Source organism: Motacilla alba, chromosome Z (assembly GCF_015832195.1).
Source record: "Motacilla alba alba isolate MOTALB_02 chromosome Z, Motacilla_alba_V1.0_pri, whole genome shotgun sequence".
Taxonomy (NCBI): Eukaryota; Metazoa; Chordata; class Aves; order Passeriformes; family Motacillidae; genus Motacilla; species Motacilla alba.
Genome location: NC_052046.1, coordinates 45644502 through 45664750, shown reverse-complemented (window position 1 = coordinate 45664750; position 20249 = coordinate 45644502). Strand labels below are relative to the sequence as shown.

At 39.9% G+C, this 20249-nt stretch overlaps 1 long non-coding RNA gene across 1 annotated transcript; it reads left to right on the top strand.

The window, feature by feature from the left end:
• Positions 1 to 718: 718 nt before the first annotated feature.
• LOC119695784 lies at positions 719 to 19482 on the top strand. The gene is made up of 8 exons (XR_005255387.1): positions 719 to 1265; positions 2154 to 2235; positions 3150 to 3371; positions 6822 to 7070; positions 11207 to 11286; positions 12562 to 12671; positions 12859 to 12997; positions 18920 to 19482. It is a non-coding gene; the product is annotated as an uncharacterized LOC119695784 (long non-coding RNA).
• Positions 19483 to 20249: the final 767 nt, after the last annotated feature.

Below are 20249 nucleotides of genomic sequence, written 5' to 3'. Positions count from 1 at the left end.
TCAAAGCTGATTTAACTTCACTAAGAATTTTTCCAGTCTCTCTGTTCTTTTTTCTTTCTCATATATGTTTTTTTTTCTTTTTCCTCATTGAGTTTGAGGCATTTTGAGTTAAGGCCTTTGATTAATGGATGCTAGAATTATGATACTGCATTATGCATCAACTATTGCTTAATCATGCCAGACCTTGCAAGCTATCTAAACTTAGAGCTCAAAATTAGCTCTCCAGTAATAGCAGTAGTGCTCTTTAATTTTACTGTCCCCTGTTCATGTGCTGTTCAGAGCTTGTTCATGGCATTTCCACAACCAGATACATGGCAAATATATATAGCTGAACTGGTGCTGAGTCTCATCAGAATGAGAAAAATAGCCTGTTTAGTATATAGTCATAGCTGTTTTGGCTGTTTAGAGTGTGAGGGTGGCTGTCCTTGGCTTATGACCAGATTGTCACAGTGAAGTTAAAATGTGCAACTGCTTTTGATGTAGTTGTCTAAGCCCATTTCTTTCCTTGTTCTATTTTTTTCTGTTGACCCAGGATCCATCATACCTGTCTGTATCTTTTTTGTGTGTCTTGTTGTCACTCGATCTGGTGCACTTTGTTTATTTTTTGTCTTGGTACAAATTAAAATGACACTCTCGCTGTCTCCAAGCTGACCTACATGATTATTTGTTTCTTAGCAAATATTGTTCTGTCTAAAAAAACCCTTATCTCTGTGATTTGCTGTGTAGGTGAAAAGATAAGGGCTATTATTAATTTTATATTGTCCTATCTAATCACTTGCATTGAATATAGCCAAATGCTTTCTGTGTCCTTGGTAGCTTTTATAGCCAACAGGCTATAAAAGTCAACAAGGCTGAAAGGATTGGGTTACTTGTTTAGAGAGTGGTGCTTTAGCACCGCATTGTGTTTTCTTTGTGTCAATGTGAACGAACTTGCCCTGAAGTAATTCTGGGCAATAGAGTCACTTTATGTAGTTTACAGAGGTATGTGGGGAAATGAAGCATCCTCCAAAGTGACATCCATGCAGCTCCATTGCTTTGAATATGATTGTACTCTTGTAATTAAGGCTTCTGGACTAACACTTTGTGATTTAATTTTCTATCCCTGATGTAAAAAGAGTTCAATATTTTCCTTTCAATATTTTCTTTCCTAGTGCCCTGATACTAATGTACTTAGGTGTGAGCCACAGGAAAGCATGAATTTTGAGATGGAGCAAGGAATATTGCAAATTAATATGAATTTCTGAAAGGCAGATTGAGAGCTAAAGGTAACAGCCCTAAAATATACTTAGAAGACCTGCAAATACTTAATATATATTTCATCAGTATATAAGATGCTATCAGTGGATTATGACAAACAGGGGTCTTATCAAGAGAGTTTTTATCTCCTTAGAGATTTTATCTCCTTAGAGATCTCCTTCTGTTTGCTTTTGAGTATGCGTTTTATTTGCTTTTCAGTAGGTTACTTCAAATCACTTTGAACACTAAAGCTTAATTTTTCTAGTTCAGAATAGTAAGAAAAAGGATTTTTTGACATTTTAGATTTCATTTAACAGCTATTCCATTGACTTTAGCAAAGGCAAAGCCTTGATCTGGGATGTAGACCTATTCTGATGGCAATTTTTTCCAAATTAGAGCATGATGAGAAAGAAAGGCCTTCCAGTGAACAGCAATGAATAGCTCATAAACTCCTGAAGAATGCCTTAGATTCTATCCTTTTTTTCTGTCCAGGGTTAGATTTTGGCTGGCTAATCCTCTTCTTCATAAATATCTGCTTATTATAATCCAAACAAGCCAGTGGTCTAATTTGACAATCTTCGAGTAGAGTTTCCATGAGTGCCTTCTGAGGCTCTCTCCCAAACTCATTTTTTGTGCCAATCATCTAACTAATGTCTGTGTCACATTAATATCGCCCATTTTAATTTCTATAGGGTAGATACCTGCATGACCTTTAACACACAACAAACCCTCACTGATGTAGTGTAGAGTGCACTTGCATCTGACCCAATGTATGTTACAAGGAGATGAGATTATTTGCTTTAATCGATGTAGAATTCAATTCCTAGTAAACACCTTTGCTGCTTATTAGCCACCGCTGTTGATATACTATGTACAACCTGAGTGAATAATTCATCCAAACAATTATTTTCTTTCAGTGCCAGAACCTCATCTGACGGACTGAGCATTGCCCATGGGGTCATGCCAATTTCCAATTTATAGCTATAGGTTGTTTTTCAGGTAAAGTATGCCTTACAAGAGAAGACACAAGCAAAACTGGGAAATGACTGCACAGCTTTTAAAATTTTTTTCTAGAAAATAACCTTTCTCAAGGAAAAAGCTCAAACCCTCCCAGTGAGAGAGAGATTTATTATTTTAGCTGTCTTTAGCAGCCTGCATCGTTATGCCTGGGACTGTGTCTAGGCTGTAATCTGTAGCTGTGTCTCCCTAGTCTCAGCTTTTTAAAGAACTCAAATTTAGCAGGATATTATGAGACAGATATCTGATTGTGGTGGACATGAGAAACATTCAGAACACGAGCAAGATTGCCTTCTCTCTGGAACAGGTCACTGTGATGGGACTTCCTGATCCCTTTGTTAAAGCTTCACACCAACACAGAGTGCTTGCTCTTTCTGCTGCACTCTCATGTTTCTCATTGATTGAGGGCCCTCTTTTGTCATCTTTGGTATGTTCTTGTTATTAGTGACAGCAATTTTCTTATATTTTTGTTTCCATCTTTGAAGTTGATGAGGGAGAACTGCAAGGAGGTGGAACATGTCTTCAGGTACAGAAGGCAGAAATGTGAAAGAATGATGAAAAAATAAACAATACTGCAGCCTTTTCTTTTCCGAACTGGGAAGTTAGAAAATCCCAGATACGTTTGGGCTGAATTACCCCACATATTGAAATATGGATATGTGGGTCATTATCTGTACAATTATGTACTTCCTTATGATATAATCTTTGAAGATTTTTTTTAATTCCAGAAATAAAAATTTAATGCACTCCAGGGATTACTACTTCACATCTCTCTGCCTGCAGGCATGAGAAGGCAAAATTATTCTTTTTCATGAAATAACTGATGCTGTTGTATTTGCCTTCCATGGCTCTTTAATACGAACTTGTTTGGTCTCAGTAATTTTCTCTTGACACAGTCCAGCAAAATACACACAGCTTCGCTATGGATGAAAAGATTCTGCAGAAAAGTAAGAGAAAGCTAAAATCGGAGGCCCAATTTGACATTATAAAAGCAGGCATATGTCTATTCTACCCACGACACTTCATTAAAGAGCTGAGTGTATTGTCTGGGAAGGATAGAGAGAAACACAGTACATCTAGAGAGAAATACAGCAGTACATCTTTCATCTTCACCGCAGGTGAGTATTTGGTGCTTGATTGGCAATCCAGTTGCTATCATATAAATAAGGGATACTAGACTTTTCTCTGGACCTCTTATTTTTCTGGTAATACTTGAAATAAAGGGGAAAGCTACTGCATTTTATATAATTTTATATAGTTTATATAGTTTATCATATAATTTATATAATTTTATATAAATGTTATATAATTTATATAATACTATTTTGCTTGTAATCTGTAGATTTCTGTCACATAAAGATCTTTCTAGAGGACATGCTTCTGGCCTACATTCTGGTCATTTTCATGCCAAAAATAATGTTTGCTAATGACAGAAATTCTCTGATGCTTTGTGAACTAGTATAAAATACTGACTTCCTAATTTATAGATGCTTCAATGTTGTTTTGTATTTGTGCTGATACCACTCAGTATTTAGTTTGATTGCAATGCCTGAATTAATTTATATCCATATCTTCTGGAAAATACTTTGGGAAACTGAATCAGTGAAGAGCTGGTTGAGACTAATTTTTAAAATACTTAGGTAAAAAAAATTCTTGGGTGCTAGTTGTGGGCTTGTTTGGGACTGGATAGTCAAGGGGAGCTGTAATAATCAATTACCTATTTTAAATCTATAATCTCATCAGTGACATAGTGACTGAATCAGATGATTCAAGTGGTGGTCCTTATGAAATCTTTTGACAATCTCAGTCAATTCACTGGCATGCATTTACATTAAGGAAACCAAGACAAAATTACCAGATGTGAATGGGTCTCATTTTTGGCAGACTTTGCAGATGAATCTGTACCACAAATTCTGACTCACTTTTCTAGGCCTTGGAGAGACCTAGCAGCTGAAGAATGGGACAAACTGGTAAAATGAGGAGCTCAAATTGCTGCTTCACAAGCTGTTGGTGGTGTGTGGAATTATGAAAAAATCTCTTTTCAGAGTAGACAGTCTTTTTCAAGAATTAGAACTATTTTTAAATTTAGGGGGAAAAAAAATCCCACATTTCTAGACCATAATGCTTTATGTAGCTTATCTGTGCTCTTCTGTGGGATGTCCTCACCATCAAAAAGAAAGCTAACCCTATATCCTCTATGGTTTTAAAAATGGTGCATTTTAATTTAAATTGCTGGCCGTGCAAACTTCACTTATGCATAAAAAGGGCAAAAATTACGTAGCATCATGAAAGAAAGAGAATTCTTTAACATCCCAACAAGTGTCTATAGTTATTACCTTTAAATGGTCTACTTTACATTATTTAAATATACATATCTAACATTTTAAACTCATCTATCTTTTTCCTGGACCAGGAAAATAACCTTATCTTCTAGAAAGTGACCAAATAAATCTTGACTTATTCAAGTATGTTTTACAACTCTTCCAAATGTTTGGTATGCATTGACAGACAAAACATTAGGAGAAGTAGTGCAAAAAAATTAAGTTGAAATTGCTAAATGAAAATTGAACCTTGCTGATTGTTTACTTGTGAAGAAAGTATGACGTGAAGAAGTGACTGCAGTAGTACTGATCAGTGCTGGACCTCTTGCAGTTAAAAGTAACTTTTGTAGAGAATTTTGCATGAAGGAGATGGAGCAGAAATTTCACTCCTCCGAGTTGAACTTGTTCAGTTACCAAAGTACAGTTGAGCTTTCCTTCAAAACAAAGATGACTCGGGTCAATGTTCAGAAATCATTGTGTTGTATTACGGTGATTGGAAAGAAATTTTATGGGACCACATATTTTTGGAGATACCAAATCAACAGCCCAGAGAGTTAGAACTATTAAAAAGCAGTAGAAACACGCTGTGACAGACAGTATCTTCTTGCTGTATGCTGTGTTGTGCATAGCACATGATTTAGCACTTCTGAGCACCATTGCAACATAAGATTTCTTTTGGTAAGACATGTGGTTATCATCATAGATACTGAATGGTAAGATAATGTAATATCTTCCTACAAGAGGTCATCGACTTGGTGTTAACAGCAAGTTTTCTTGCTGTAAGGAATCCTATGTAAATCTCCATTAATCTAAGAGCACAAAGAAAAGCTCTCTCAATCATCTCAATTTCTTTGCATACCTTGGTTTCTTTAGAAATAGCCACTGAGATTAACCTGCTAATTTGCAGTTTATGGTTTTGAGAGACTTTAGAGAGGTAACAATAATAAAATACATGAAAATAGTTAACTTTAAAAGAGGATAAATCTAGAAACGGCAAAAAACCTCAGTGATAATCCACAGCCATAAAGGCTCTAATTGGACTTCCTGGAATCTTGTCAAAACCAAATTTTGTTCCTGTGTTTTAAAAGAGTACCTTTCATTGAAACTTGCCAGGGTCAAGACAAAGGAGACATCTGTGATTGTGACATATCTCAAGTATCTGTGTATAGGCCTGGAAGCAAAGACATGTATATTGATAAGCACCCATAATTTCTGAGCAATGAAATCAGACTGTGGTCTGATTGTAAGAACATTATATGCACTTTGGTTTCTCTTAGATTCAGATGAAAAGTACAGCCCTAGAAATGCCTGGAACCTCTCCTTCTCTGTGAAATATACAAACACATTTAATAGACAGAAAATCATGGCTGTGAAACCAGAAAAATTACTTTATAATTTGAATTTCTTTGTTTTTGTTTGTCAGTTAATGTCCCTGTCATGTTCCACTCATGTGCCCAAGCATGTCAGGGCAAGGGAGATGAGCATTTTTTTTTTCTTCCATCTTTTAATAGAATTAATTGAATTAAAAAGATGCAGTTTGAATAAAGTCCCGAGTGTGACTAATCACCCAGAGTGGCAAGGTAAGAAACCTAGAAAGTGGCCATTATTGCTGGGGGTCAATGAATCAAATTTATATATTCCAGTGTCGTCAAATTCAGGTGTGTTTGAAGGTGGATCGAGCTCGTATATTTGAACCTTCTCTAATACTGCTGTTCATGTGCCATAGGCAGTGAATGAGCACTGAGTGTTCACCATAGAAAAAAGGAACTTCTAGGCAGATTTTAACAGCTTTTATAGAATCTACTGCTGGTTGAAATAATCTCATAAAACAATGGATGAAAGCCAATCTAATTAACTAGTCTGCAATTGTGCTGTCCAGGACTTTGTGTCAGTATTGGTTGAGTGCCAGGAAATTGGATCTGGGCTTCGGTATGGACAGGTATACTGTAGCTGTAAACTTCCTCAGGCCAGTAATAGTTAAAGGGTTTAGACATCCGTCTATGGCACCTAAGATGAAGACTGTGTGAATTCTTAATGTGGTTTGTAGGAAAGTCTGAAGTTTTCCTAGTGGCTTTTAAAAAATTATTCAAAACCTATATAAGTTTCTCTCATCAACCAAATACACGCACCAAGACTTCAGTGCAGATGCCCTGAGTCACATCAAGGCATGCCAGTAGACCAGGCAAAAGGGATTTTTCTGTTTCTGATACCAACCTTCCTTCCCGTACAAAAAATTTGGTTTTGCAGCTGCAGAATGCCCTCCCGAGGCCTCCTTTTACTACATGTAAAATGGTGATGCAAGCAGATGGAGATGCAAGCAGTGAATCTCTTTCATTACATCCTGGAACATCTGCCACTGAAAAGACTTGCTAAAGAAACAGCACTGAAAATAAAAGTTCTGGCTTCTTCATGTTGAAAGAAATTTATACCCCTGTCTTTGGCCTGCCTCTGCATCCCTGAAGGCACAGTTATGGGATATCTACATGATCCCCTTCGGTAAGGACCCAGTCTTGGATGGGATAGTGTGTTTCTTGGGCAGGAGCACAGTGTATGTCTGTCATTTATGGTTATTTACCCCACTCCTAAGATGGCACCACTGCCACTCTTACTGGACTGTCATTTGCACCTTTCAGTGTGTTCCTCTATAAGGAGGCAGGAGGAGATTAGCCAGGGCACTGTCTATGGCTCCTTGAAATGTGGAAGTCTTACCTCTTTCCATGCTTCCTTGCCTTTGTCTTCCCCAGCCATCCACTGTTCAGTTAGGGATGTGAAAAGTTACATCCCTGTCTGTTTGCTGTAACATCTTTATGGATGTACAGAGCCGTGACAGATTCCTTTGTGAACCTGCTTATGCTGCCAGTCTCCATCAGCCACCTCAGCTGCAATACTTTCAAAAGATGACAAAAACCTCCAAATCTCAAAGACCTAACTGCCACAATGGGGAGTTCAGCTCCTCTCTCTCACACATTTTCTACCTTTGGGGTATAAAGGCCACACAGGTAAAATTTCTCCTACTCCTTTTAGCCAGACTTTCCGAGGAGGTGAAAAGAAAAGGTTGTACTGAACAGGCACAAGAAAACAAAGGAGATTAGGGTTTATTTTACTTGGAGTCTATTTGGCTATCCAAGTCATCTTTGCTTGTGCTTAAAACTGACATTACAAATTTACTCTTGGGGGCTTTTATTATTTACAATCACATCTTGGAAGAGTCTGTTTTTTTAAATGGATCTGCAAGATCCATTTAGCCATTGTTGGTATGGAAAAATAATTTCACTCATATGAAACTCATAATGTCACTCATAATGTGACACTCATGTGTCACATTAGCTTCAGTAGAAAAGACAGCCCCTTCTCTGTGGAGTGAGTAACTGTGCCACATGTAAGAGGTTCCTACTGTACTGCTACAGCTGGAAAAGTTCTTCTCAGGGTCAAAGGCAAAAGTATATCCAGCAGAGTCATAGGTAGTCATTTGTCATTTCCTACTTCATTAATCAGGAACATGCTGTTAGAAATCTGTAGAACTGTTTGTTTTGGAATGTAATTTTTTTCCAGTGTCTCTCATTTGACTATCGAAATTTACTTTTTAGTAAAACTCTCTGAGATAAGTGAATATTAAAAAAGTACAAGCCTGTGCAAAAATCCAAACAACAGTCAAATACACTTAAAGGAAACAGTAACTCCTTTATTCTACAGAAATTATTTACTACTTTGCTATACCAGCATTGTATATCTCAAGCTGTTTTCTCTTCAGTTACCTGCTCTTGCAGCCACTACATTTAGTGGAAGAATACCCAAAATCAATGAGAAAAGGATCACAAGAACAGTATGCAAAGAACTCTGTAATTAAAGAAACCTGCCATCTCCAGTCAGTCTTAGGCTTCAAGCAGCTAGTACTTGGAGATGCTTATTTTTGCTCATGATAGTGTGGTGAGTTTAAAAACTTTGAATCTCTTTTTCACTTCAGTCTGTGATAGCATTTGCTAGCACTGAGGAATTCCTACAGTGAAGCCATTTATGTTTGATTTTGGTTTTTAATATGCATTTTGTAGTAGAAGTGCTTATGTCCTAGAGAGTGCAGCTGGACAGTGTGCCCTGCTCTGAGCCACCTCAAGATTTTGAGCCACCTCGGGGTGCAGATCAAGCTGGGACCCCACCAAAAGCTGGACTGCACCTCTGCGGCCACCCATCACAGGTGTTCTAGAATGGACAAGCAGAGGAGCAGTTCTGCATAATGGGTCTGCTGCTCTCAGGAGACAGAAATATCCTCCATTTTACAGGACTAGCCAGTCTGCCCCACCCTTTGCCAACAAAGTAGGCTGTAGGTCTGTTTGATGCCCCCCAGTAAATAACTTCTGTAAAGTAAAACAATTGCCTTGCTGGAGCCTAGATATGGCCTGTTTCAGAAGAACAGGCAAATGGTTTGGTTTGTGGCAAAGTAATAAAATTAATATTTCATTTTACATAATTTGCCAACATTCCTTTTTTGGGGGGGCTGCAGCAAAAGATTTCAGCACAAGGTTCCCAATGGGAAGAAATGGAACTTATATGGATCATTAAAAGAACAGAGTGCAAAGTAGCAAGAACACTAACATAAGAATAAGAACATTGTATCACACTTCTCAGTAATTTGAAGTTCATAATTTGCTCATAATACTTTATGTAAGTTCAAGTAAAAAATGCTAAGAAAATAATAAATTAGGGACCATCCTGTATAGCTGTAAGTTTGAGAAATTTTTAACTCTGGTCTTGATCCTCAAGAAATCCCTCTGGTATATATGTCATCATGTCCTAGGCCATATGCAAAGTGTGACTAACTGCCCAACAATAAACTGTACACTGAGTCTATTTTTTTAATAAAGATGCAGCTTAGCTCTTTCTTCCCAAGCACTATATTGCACTGATGTCTCCTGCAGTAATGTGTGTGCTCTGGACACAGTCTCTTAAAATATTTGTGGTCATTTTTCTAAGATGCTGAGTACTGGATGCTATGTTTTCTCAACAGCCAGATTTTTTTCTAAAGTAGACCAAAGAGAGGGACATGTCTGTAATTCCTATTGATTAACATAAGATCTTGAACTCACACCTATTCAATGAAGATATGTCTTTAAGATCCAGTTAATTATTCAATGTAAACTATTATTCAGGGTGTAAACCTGTTTAATAAGTAAAAGCTTGCTGGTTTTGAGGGCTTTTATGTCAGCGCTGCTTTATGTCTTTTGCTGTACCTGCAGAGCAGGTTAAACATTGATGCTGAAAGTTGAAGAAGATGGCCCCATTACATGTGCAGTTTATCCCAGGGCATTTTGTAGTTTCAAGGAAAAACATTTGAGCTTATGCCTCTTCAAGAGATGTTACCCAGATATTGTCTTACAAGGGCTTACTGAATTTCTGTGTTTTGTCAGCAGCTTGCATCTGTAAAAACAGTAATTTAGTGCACTTAATGATGCCTGATCCCACAGTAAACTTGGTAAGGTATGGAGCTTCAGGCACTGCCACTTCCCTGAGATGATTCATGTAGAAATTTTGTCTTTTTTTTGACAATCCTCAGCTCATTGTGACTTCTGGCTCTGTCATCTGCCCTGTGCCAGGAACATTGGAACAGGAATGAAAGTGTTTTAAATGGTAGGACTACTCATCAGCTTTCAACTCTGTGCCAAGACTGAAAGAAATGTTAGGCTTTATCTTGGCTTGATGCTAATGGGCATTTGGATCAAGTTTGTACTTTAAAATAAGTGTATCCTTCGGTTCTGCCCATGCAGCCTGCTGCTTGGTTTGCCTGCCAGGACTCGTTTGCCACCCTGTGTCTGCAAGTGGATGACAAGCAGCAGTAAAGCCCTACTTCCATGCAGGATCCTTTGCAGGAACCATGTATCCTAGCAAAAAATAAATAATTTGGACAGACATATGGATTGATGCATCTGTTGTATATCTACTGTGAAACTCTTCTGCTGGGCACTACAAAATAATAAATTTTTGGGTTTTTGTTTCAAAAAAGCCTCTAAAACCTCAATTTTATTGAGAAATTCTTGACTGGTTGTAGATCAAGCTGGGCTTCCTAGTTCTCAGCCTCTGTGGTCCTTAAAGCAAATTACAAATGGTCCTCAAAGAGTCCTGCATTACAGGAGACTCATGAGTGCCTTTTCTTATTTTCCTCAAGTTGTCTAACATCCCTTACAGCAAGAGGGAAACAGACATAAGTGTAGGTCTCTGGTGTTGTTCAGATATTTGCCTCTGACAAGGAAGTGCTTCATTGGGAATCTTTACATGTAAGTGGATTGTAAATTATATGCATATTTGCAAGGGCCACAGATTTTAACCTATGATCTTGGTCATAACAGCTCTGCTGGTGAATGTTATATGCAGAAGGAAAAATTTGTCTTCAGACCAACAAAAAATCCCTTATAAACCCCAGAAATCCATAAATAATACAAATATGCACATATGTATACATTAAATGGATATTGGTGGAAGAGGACTTGCATGTCTTTCTTCATCAGATTTCCTGACTTAATTAAAACCAGGTTCTGCTTAGCTGCTATTAACAGAAGTAACTCTGAGCAGTTAATTTCATCTCTGGAAAAAGGGTGGTGTTCCATTGGCAGTTTTTTTTTTTTTTTTTTTTTCTTTCTTAGGTAAATACAGTGGAAAATTAAAAATTTCCTGGGGGCTTCTTCAGTTTACTATATATACAGGAACCTTAAATATAGAAAAGGTAAGGAATAAATTATCTTCATCCCTAGCAAATCAGAGGCTCACTGGAAGGGAAAAATCTTGCAGCAGTGCTGTCTGTGCTCTTGCTAAATGGGACTGAAATGAACAAGTTTATTTTGGTGCAGAGCAGTTATTGATTATTACCTGTTCTTTCCCCACACTTGGCACCGCCAGAGGCCCACAAGAAATGTGTGCAAAAATGAAGAATTGAAAATGTCTCAGTGCAAGGGCTAAACACACCTAACTTCTCTGTGCAGCCTTGGCTTGTGTGTAAATGACCGCAGTGAGAACTGGAAAGACAGGAAGCAAGGAGGCTCCTGTCTCATCAGTGCCAAAAACTGGCCAATATAGAAAGTGATCCTTTGGGGCATCTGTCTCGCACAGAGATTGTGAGCGTCCCTACAGCTAGCCCCCTGACAGAGAATTCTCTGTATGAGCCAAGAGGGTAAATATTTTGTGTATCCGGGTGTATGGATATAGAGAGCGCTCTTCAGGTATGAAATTGATATTCCTTGCATAATTTATTTTAGAGATTTTTAAGCTCATCCCATAAAGTTTTGATGATGATTATGATATCTCTTAATTCAGCATAAGGTATAGTTCTCCCATTTAAAGACAATACTATGGATGAAATGTTGCAGAATGAGGGTCATTGCATAAAGCAAAAGCAAAAAGCAAAAGAGTTCACATTATGTCTTCATTTCCCTTCCCATTACAAAATCTAACATGCTGCTGCCAAGTGTCCTGGTGAGTCACTGTCCAGTAACTAATCTCTGCTATGTGAAAGGCATTCAAAACCACAGAATTGAATCACTCCAGAGAATACTGTATTAGCTGGAAATTTTAAGTCTAAAAGGTTCCAGTTGTTTTATTTTTATTAAGGCTGCTACTTTAAAAATGTTTCTAAGTGGAATATTTCTAATATGGGGAAGAGGCAAAAGGAGGATTGACTATTCCTCTGTAAGTTAAAATGGTTGTTGGACAGCAACACTTGGGACACATTATTGCATAATGTCTCTAGAAAATTAACTGCTTATTAGGCAAAGAAGAAAATTTTATTCCTATGTAATTATTAGGGAATAGGTCAAATGGGAGAATATCACGTAGGTAGATCTATCTCATTTATGGCTTTCTTAATGATTTTTTAACAGCAGTGGACATGGAAACTCTTTGAATTATCAATGCTGAAAGCAAGATGGCTTATGAGATTTTCAGTTTTACGCTGTGGTTCTCTTGGATGTATTTCAGCTAAGATGGAAATTTGTCTTGTCTGCAGGCCCTCTCTGACAGGTGGAAGAAGTCCTGCATATTCCTCTTCCTATTCCCTAAATGCAAGAATACCTTGGCAGCACATCTGTGATACGTGCTGAATTTATTGCCCTAAAGGTAACCTCTGCTGTTTGTGTGGATCACCAGAGGAGCAACATAAATGTTTTGGAGGACTAGGCTGTCTGCAGAGAGTGTTCAAATCTCCTGGGAAATCTAGATCCATCCCTATGAACATATCCTCTGCCTCCTTCCTTAATTAGGAATAGCACCTTTATTTCTTTTGTGTTTCCTTTGCCCTCCTCAGGCATGGCTGAGGAAAGCTATATGCTTTTCAGTAATCACCTGGACCCAGAGAGGTTTTTGTTCGCCATAGAGGTTTCAGCTGGATGGCTCCTCAGACACAAGCCTGGTGCCACCTGCTTCCTGCGGCGCCTTCCAAAAAGGTCAGCTCCCTGCCTACTCCTTTTACAAGCAAAGAGCAGTAATGAACAATAACATGCATGGTTTGAAAATCATATGAACAGCTTTCTAACTACCAGTGTGTGTCCAGAGTGTGCTAGAACAGATTGCAATGTACTTGGGTTTATGTATTTTTTAAACTTTTATCCTTAGTTTCAGGAAGCTTGGCTCTAGCTTTCACTGCTATTTCTGTAGCTCCTCCTTAGTACTATTACCAGTATTTTTGGCACCACATTTGCAAATTTTCCTGCACTAGTTGGACGTTCATGAATTGATTTGCTTGCAGGCTACTGGAAAAGTTCCTCTGACCTCACAGTGAGTGCCGTTGCCATCGCCTTTGTCCGCGTGGTGGTGTTGCATACTCTGTTACATAGTGCTGTAATCCTTTACAGCTGTATTGCTTCACAAATGCTGGGCATTTCTTTGGCCTGTGCTGTTTGCCAGAGCATGCATAGCCCCACATGATATGTTTTTGCGTTTGTTTAACATGAGCTCCACATTCTGTCCTGCCTGAGGGGTCTGTTTTGCTTTGTTTTAATGGACACTGTTAAAATAGAATCATAAATTTCATCAGCATGATATTATCAGTCCTCCCTTTGTACGTCTTAGGGCACCATTTGTGTGATGCCAGCCTCAGTTGCAAAGTCAGCTTAAAGTTTTGTGATACAAATATTTTGATATTTTTAGAAAGAAAGAAGTTACTGCTTGCATTAATTCTTTTAATGATTCTGTTCTGATGCATGCTCTTACTCTGCCCAGACAGCTTTTAATATGTTTAGCTGAACATCATGTCCTGGTCAGAGCCTACAATTTTGACACCAGTTTGCTTCATCCTTTGCCTGAGCTCAGGCTTCTGAGCACTGTTCCTCAGCTAAGCACAACCACTTCCAGTTGGCTTCTGTGAAAAAGCATTAAAGGGACAGTTCAGTGAAATTGTGGACATGTCTCCAGAGAAAAGGAGAGGAAACTTCTTGTGCCACATTTATTCTTTGAGACAGCAATTCAGGAAATTATGTCTCCAGTCTGGACTGGGCAACTTCTGTTGGTTAGCAAATATTTTTACTTTATGAAAGACTAGTTCCCTTTCAGGAGCCTCTGTCACCTTCAGAGTGCAGCAAAATCCTCTCCTCTCCTAATCTAAACCAGAGTTGCACAGTGAGCCCAGTCAGTGTTTGGAGCTCTAACTTACCTCTTTAACCCTGGATCATGTAGCGCAGGCTCTTCTGAACTTCCACCTTTTTTTCTGTCTCCATCAAAGAAAATTTTACAACCAACCTACCTACCTTCCTTCCTTCCTTCCTTCCTTCCTTCCTTCCTTCCTTCCTTCCTCCCTCCCTCCCTCCCTCCCTCTCTTTCTCTTCTTATTTTAAGGATAGCTAGCCATTTTCTTACACCTGGTGTTTTACCATCAGCTGTTTTCCAGCCATCAGTTTCCAGCTGCTGTTGTTGCACACAATCACTTGGAGACTGCATGAAGTGCTGGTGTCCTTCTCCAGAGTATACCTTCAGTGATGCGATTCTTCTTTTCTGTAGCTTGTTAATTAGTTTTCCATCATACCATGTCCTGTTCAGAGACACTTGGAAGCAGAGTTTGACATTGCTTTGCTTCCTTTTCTTTGCTTTTATTTTTCCTTCGTCCAAATGCAAAGTCAGCACAGCAACCAGCTTCAGCTAGCTGTTCCAAGTATTTCAAGATGGAAATTCTTTAAGACAGTTCTTTAAGACAGCAAACAGTAATTTCTTGGAGGCAGGTGAGACGTTTGTAAGGAGTTCATATCTCAATTATCACTTTCTTCTGTGAAGTTTTCAAAATACTTCCACTTCAGTTCTCACTCCCAGGCCAATATGCAAGTGAAAAAAATTCACTCATTGGTTGTGGATGTTCATGTTCCCGTTGAAGTATGGAGTGTATGCTTGCTTTCTGCTGTGTTGTGAAAGTGCTAGTTGGCTCTACCAGTGATGATTTTAGCTGGCCCAAGGGCTCTGCACAGGAATGTAAATACCGTAATGCCAGGAAGCTGGCTGCTCTAAACTGTAGGTGTACGTCAATGCCTAAAAGTAAATCTGACAGATAGTATGACTCTGAGTTAAGATCTCAGAATTTGGCTCTCAAGTAACTGTTCAACACAACAATAATTTTGTCTTGAGGGTGGTCTGTGCTATATGGGACAAATGGAAAGCAGGAACTGTACTTATTTGTAAGTATGATGTGAATCCTTCTCTGGCAGAATTTGTCTGAAAGTAGAGGTGAATTTGCTAAATGTTTTCCAGAGATATCTACTAGCCTTAGTCCATCAGGTGTGGTTCAGCCCTTGCCTTTGGTTTCTACTCCTCTGCTTAGAATTTCCTCTCAAAGCACACATGAGTAGGAGGGCATGAAAAATGAGCTGTATGGCAAATCAAGCAAAATACTTGTTTTGTGAGCTTTCACTGTTGTTTTTATTTGCCTTTCATTTTCCTGGGGAAATGGGCCCAATATTTAGAAAGGAATAAGAGGATGTCTCTGAGAAGGTTCTCCTGCCTCCCTTTGTCCCTTACCATCAGGAGCAGGATAGAATCTGTGCTGTGGCCTGGCTCCAGTCCATGGTAACAAAGCAAAACCTCGGGTGGCAACCCAAGAGAGCCTGTGCTAGAAGAACATGAGAGGCAAAAACCCACAAGCTCTTGTGGGTGTCTTTGCATCCATTTTTGCTGCACAGTGGTGACACCTTGGTGTAAACATCTCTGAGCACTGTTATAGTTCCTCTGACAATGAGAAGGAACCAGACAGAAGGGAGTAGTTTGGCTTCCAGGGTAAACTTGCCTCACAGTGAAGAGGGGCGGCAAGAACCTACTGCCAGAGGCAAAGTCTCACACCCTGCAGTTCCAGGGATGTTTGCTCCCACTCCAAGTGCTGACAAGCTGCTCTCCAATACCTGATGGTCATGAATGCCTGGATACAGTTACTCCTGGCACTTAACATTTCATCTACATCACTCTCCCTTGTTCACACCTTGGGGAGAAGCATCACTCACTTTTGGATGTGGAGACACACCAAGACACACCCTGACTCTCAGCTGGGTACCAGGTTCAGCTGGAAGCTCAGCTGGAAGTAGTCTGGGCACTGCATTTCTGCTTGCAATTTCATAGAAATTGAAATTGCAAGATTGATGAGGCTTGCAGCCAAGCTGTGGAATTGCAGAGCACTTTGAAATTGTTAAAGGAACCTGAGTGTCTTAAGTATATAACACTTCATTACTGATATTGGTCTTGCTGGTGTTTTGGGGTTTTTTGCTGAAATTAAGTCTTAAGAGAAAGCCAGACCTCATGTGTAAAACTTCATTAGTGCTGTTTCTCTCAGTAAGCTCGTAGCCTATTTATCTTTCCTATCCCTAAGTCATTTGTACGTATGACTGTCATATTTCTGCAGCTCCTTTTTCTTTATTGTGTTTTCATGTTGGCTAATAGCTTATGCTATTGTCTTTCTTGAGAGTGAGTGTCCAAAAAAGTTGGAACTGAAGCAAATATTTTTGGCCTCTGTCTCTGGAACATCATCCAAGTACACATTCTTTATTAAAAGCTTCTTCCTTTGGGTAACGAGGCCTTGCGACCTTCGCCATGGAAGTGCAGTAATTTAATTCCTTGAATTATCCTCAATTGCTTGCCAGTTTCTTGTATAACATGAGAGATGCTTTTTGCTTGCAATGGGGAGCAGTTCTGAAGATTTCTGCCTTCTCCCTCCTGCAAGCTATGCCCTTTCTGTCCCCGGAGGCAGGCAGTGCAGCCTTACACAAAGCAGTATCAGATCACTTCCTTTGTCCCTTCTCCAACAGGATTTTGGTGATTCAGACATTAGCAATACCTGCACAGCAGGGAGACTGGCTGGAATGGGCACCTTACACAAGCTTTAATCAGGAGATTTTGTGAGGTCTGTTATCCCTGTATACTTATGTAGGAACATCAGCATTTCCTATTTCAGCCCACAGCATAGAAATTTTTCAGCTGATTTTTCTCTCTCAGAGTTAAGGTGAAATTGTTCCTTGTTTGTTGCCCAAAACAGCTACCCCACTACCTTGGATATTATTAATAAAGTTTAATTCTGATTCTAACAGGGTTTCACTCACAAAGCTCATTTTTAGTATCATGGAAGGTATTTCTTCAGTCATCCCAATCTAATGGTAAGCATCAAGATAGAGGACTTCTGTTAATCTGAGTTTACAATTAAAAATTGAGAAGACCATGAAACCAATATGGGAGTTGTCGTGGTTTGAGAGGAAGTGAGTTTTTGGGAGGTGGTGGTGGTCAAACCAGTAGGTGCTCAGATGTGAATATTGGCCCCTGGTTTGGCCATTGAGCATATGGATACGCCTCTGAGAACACAGGGGTTAAAAGCAAGGAACTCCCACGGGAATGCTCTCTTGGTTCCGGTGGATGGAGAGGTCAGACCTGCCCTGCCCAGCTGCGGGCTGGGCGGGGGAGGGGAAGCCACGAGGCCGGAGGGAGGTAGGCCGGAGCCTTGGGCAGAGACGGGAGGTGAAGGCCCCTGTAGGACAGGAGTGAGTTCCCCACAGAGATGGAAGGGTGGAAGAACTCTGAGAGGCATCGGGCAGCCCCCCTTTCCCAGGAGGGAGAGAGAGAGAGAGAGAGGTGCCAATGCTACCTTGAAATTTGATAGCACTGGCCTGGCCGAGAAGGGGGGGCGGCGAGAAGAGTGCCCGGCAGAGCCAGCGTGGGAGTTCGGAACGAGTAGAGACTGTGATTTTAACCCTTCTGTGGGATGATGGAAACCTTGCAAATGCTGATCCTCCGGGAGTTGAAGGAGAAGAGAGACAGGGATAAAGTAAGAGGAAATACGCTAGTGTGATGAAAGCTGTGAAGGTGAAGGATGACTGAGAGAAGTTGAGAAGAATTCTAGGTGGAGGAGATGAGGGTGTGGCTTTTGGCTGGACTTTTCTTGTATGGCCATGGACAGAACCTTTCCTGTAATACAGAGACTGCATTGTAGGGGGAGGCGATGGCTTGGTGCCAAAGGAGCGATGTGAGCGGAGACGACAGGTGATGAGGTGATGGTGCTCTCAAGACCCCTCGGCCCCAGGGGGTGAAATACTGTGGGGGACTAGTGTCCCGAAAAGGTGAGAGACTGTCGTTTTCTCCTGGAACTGGGCGAAGCATCCTTGAAAAGGGAACCCTAAAAGCAGCTCTGGTCCATGTGCAGTGGTGAGAGCACTGGACATGGAAGGAAGAAGTCACGAAGGTGGTTGCTGAGTGACGGGGAAACACAACTGGACTCAGCTGTGTTTCCAGGGGAAATTGCCTGTGGTGCAAGAGGGACTCTTCTCTCCTTGATGAAATGAGAGGTGATTGTCGGAAGAGTGGAGATGGACTGAGTTGATTATTTGAAGGGTGATGGACTGGTAAAAATCTAAGGTTTTGTTTTATGCTGTGGGAAATTGAGTGGGGGGAGGAGAAATGTTTTGAAAGGTTTCCATTTTGCTCTGTGTGTTCATTTTATTGTAGTTATATGATAATAAAGTTTTTTTCCTTTTCTTTGTTCATAAGGAGAGGCCTGCTTTGCTCTGTTTCTGATCGCATCTCACAGCTGATACCAGGGAGAATATGTTTTCATGGGGGCACTGGCATTGGGCCAGCGCCAAACCATGACAGGAGTATAGTTGGATGTGAGAACAGTATACAGCCTGTGCGGGGCTATGTGCTATGCAGGCAGCTGGGCACAAAAGTGAAGGGTGAAAGTGTCTTCTCTGGTGCTCCGCCGGTGTCTGGCACAAAAAAAAATGAGGAAATCTGAACTTTTCTCATGATCTCTCTGACATGAATGAGAAGCAGAGTCCCTTTAGGCTGTCTGGTTAAATGCTGCACCCCCACTGTAATGCATTGCTGTAATATCTCTTCACTCCTGTTTCTTTCAGGAGGACACTAATGAATGGTTGGGCCAAAGAACTTTCATACTGGTGAGAAGAGCTGGTGTGCCATGTATTGCTTTTATTCATTTTCTTCCAAGAACTGATTTATGTTAGCATTGCATCTCTACTGCTTTCATTGTAGCAGAGAAGTAGGCCTGGACTTGCTCTTGTTAATGGCTAGCTAGCAATTGCTGTCAAATCTTTTTTGGTGAGCGAAGTATCTAGACTGAGACATAAACCAGCAAAATTGGTGCTTGACTCTTTGCCTGTTGATAAATGAGAGAGAGGTTCAGAAGTTCAACAACTGTCATCTGGCTAGGAAAATTCTATATATTGAGAGCAATTGAGCTGTGCTGATTGCTCACTTTTTAGCCTCACGTGATTCTCAGACAAAGGTACTGTAGACAAATCCTTCCTGGTGCAGCTCTTGCTTGTTCTCATGCTTTGCTGTCTAACCACAAACTCCCAACCCTAGCTGAAAAGAGATATAATTAAATTCAATGTAAAATACAATTTTCTGATTTTTCAAAGGTGCCTATTTAAATTACATTAAAGCTCTTGAATTTGCATTTCTGATACCAGGTACAGCCATCTGAATCAGCCATCACCTGTTCATGTGTATGGAAAGCTTATGCTTATGTGTTAGCTGTCAGCAATTTTATTCTGTTTGGTTTTAGCATCTAAAACTGGCTCACAGTTAAAAACTGGTTGGCTGAGTAAACTCAGTCAGTCATAGTACCTCCACAAGGTGAGCTTTGCTAACAGATCAAGTTTAAATTATTTGGTGGGGCATGCAGTAGGAACCTGGCTAGAGGTCTTCCCAAAACCTGCTTTTGAATCTTATTAGAAAAGTCATGAGCCTCTAAGCTAGAGGACTAAAGTTTCACACACTACAGCTTCTAGTGCTCTTACGTGTTCACTTCAACTCGAGATTGGCCAGCATCTGACAACTCTCAACACCACTGAATAGACATCTGGATGGTCTCAGATATATCAATACCACTATCAAAATGGTGCCAGCCACATTACTTGAATTCTGTCAAAATTTTTTTTCAGATCTATAGATTACCCATCTACTTTAAAAACCCCAAAAAACCAAGTGGTTTCAATAACTCAATTTAACAGAGTCAAATCTCTGTATTATGGTAGGCACATCAGCTATGGATTTACATGTCTGAATTCAGTATGGTAAAATTTGGCAAGCTGAGTTGTCTACTTACTCCTAATATTCTGATAAAAACCACAACATATTTCTTGTGCTGCTGAAACCTGCAAATACTAATGATGTTTGCAGAGAATGTAAGATAAGTTATCTCTGGTGCCAGAATTGCTCATT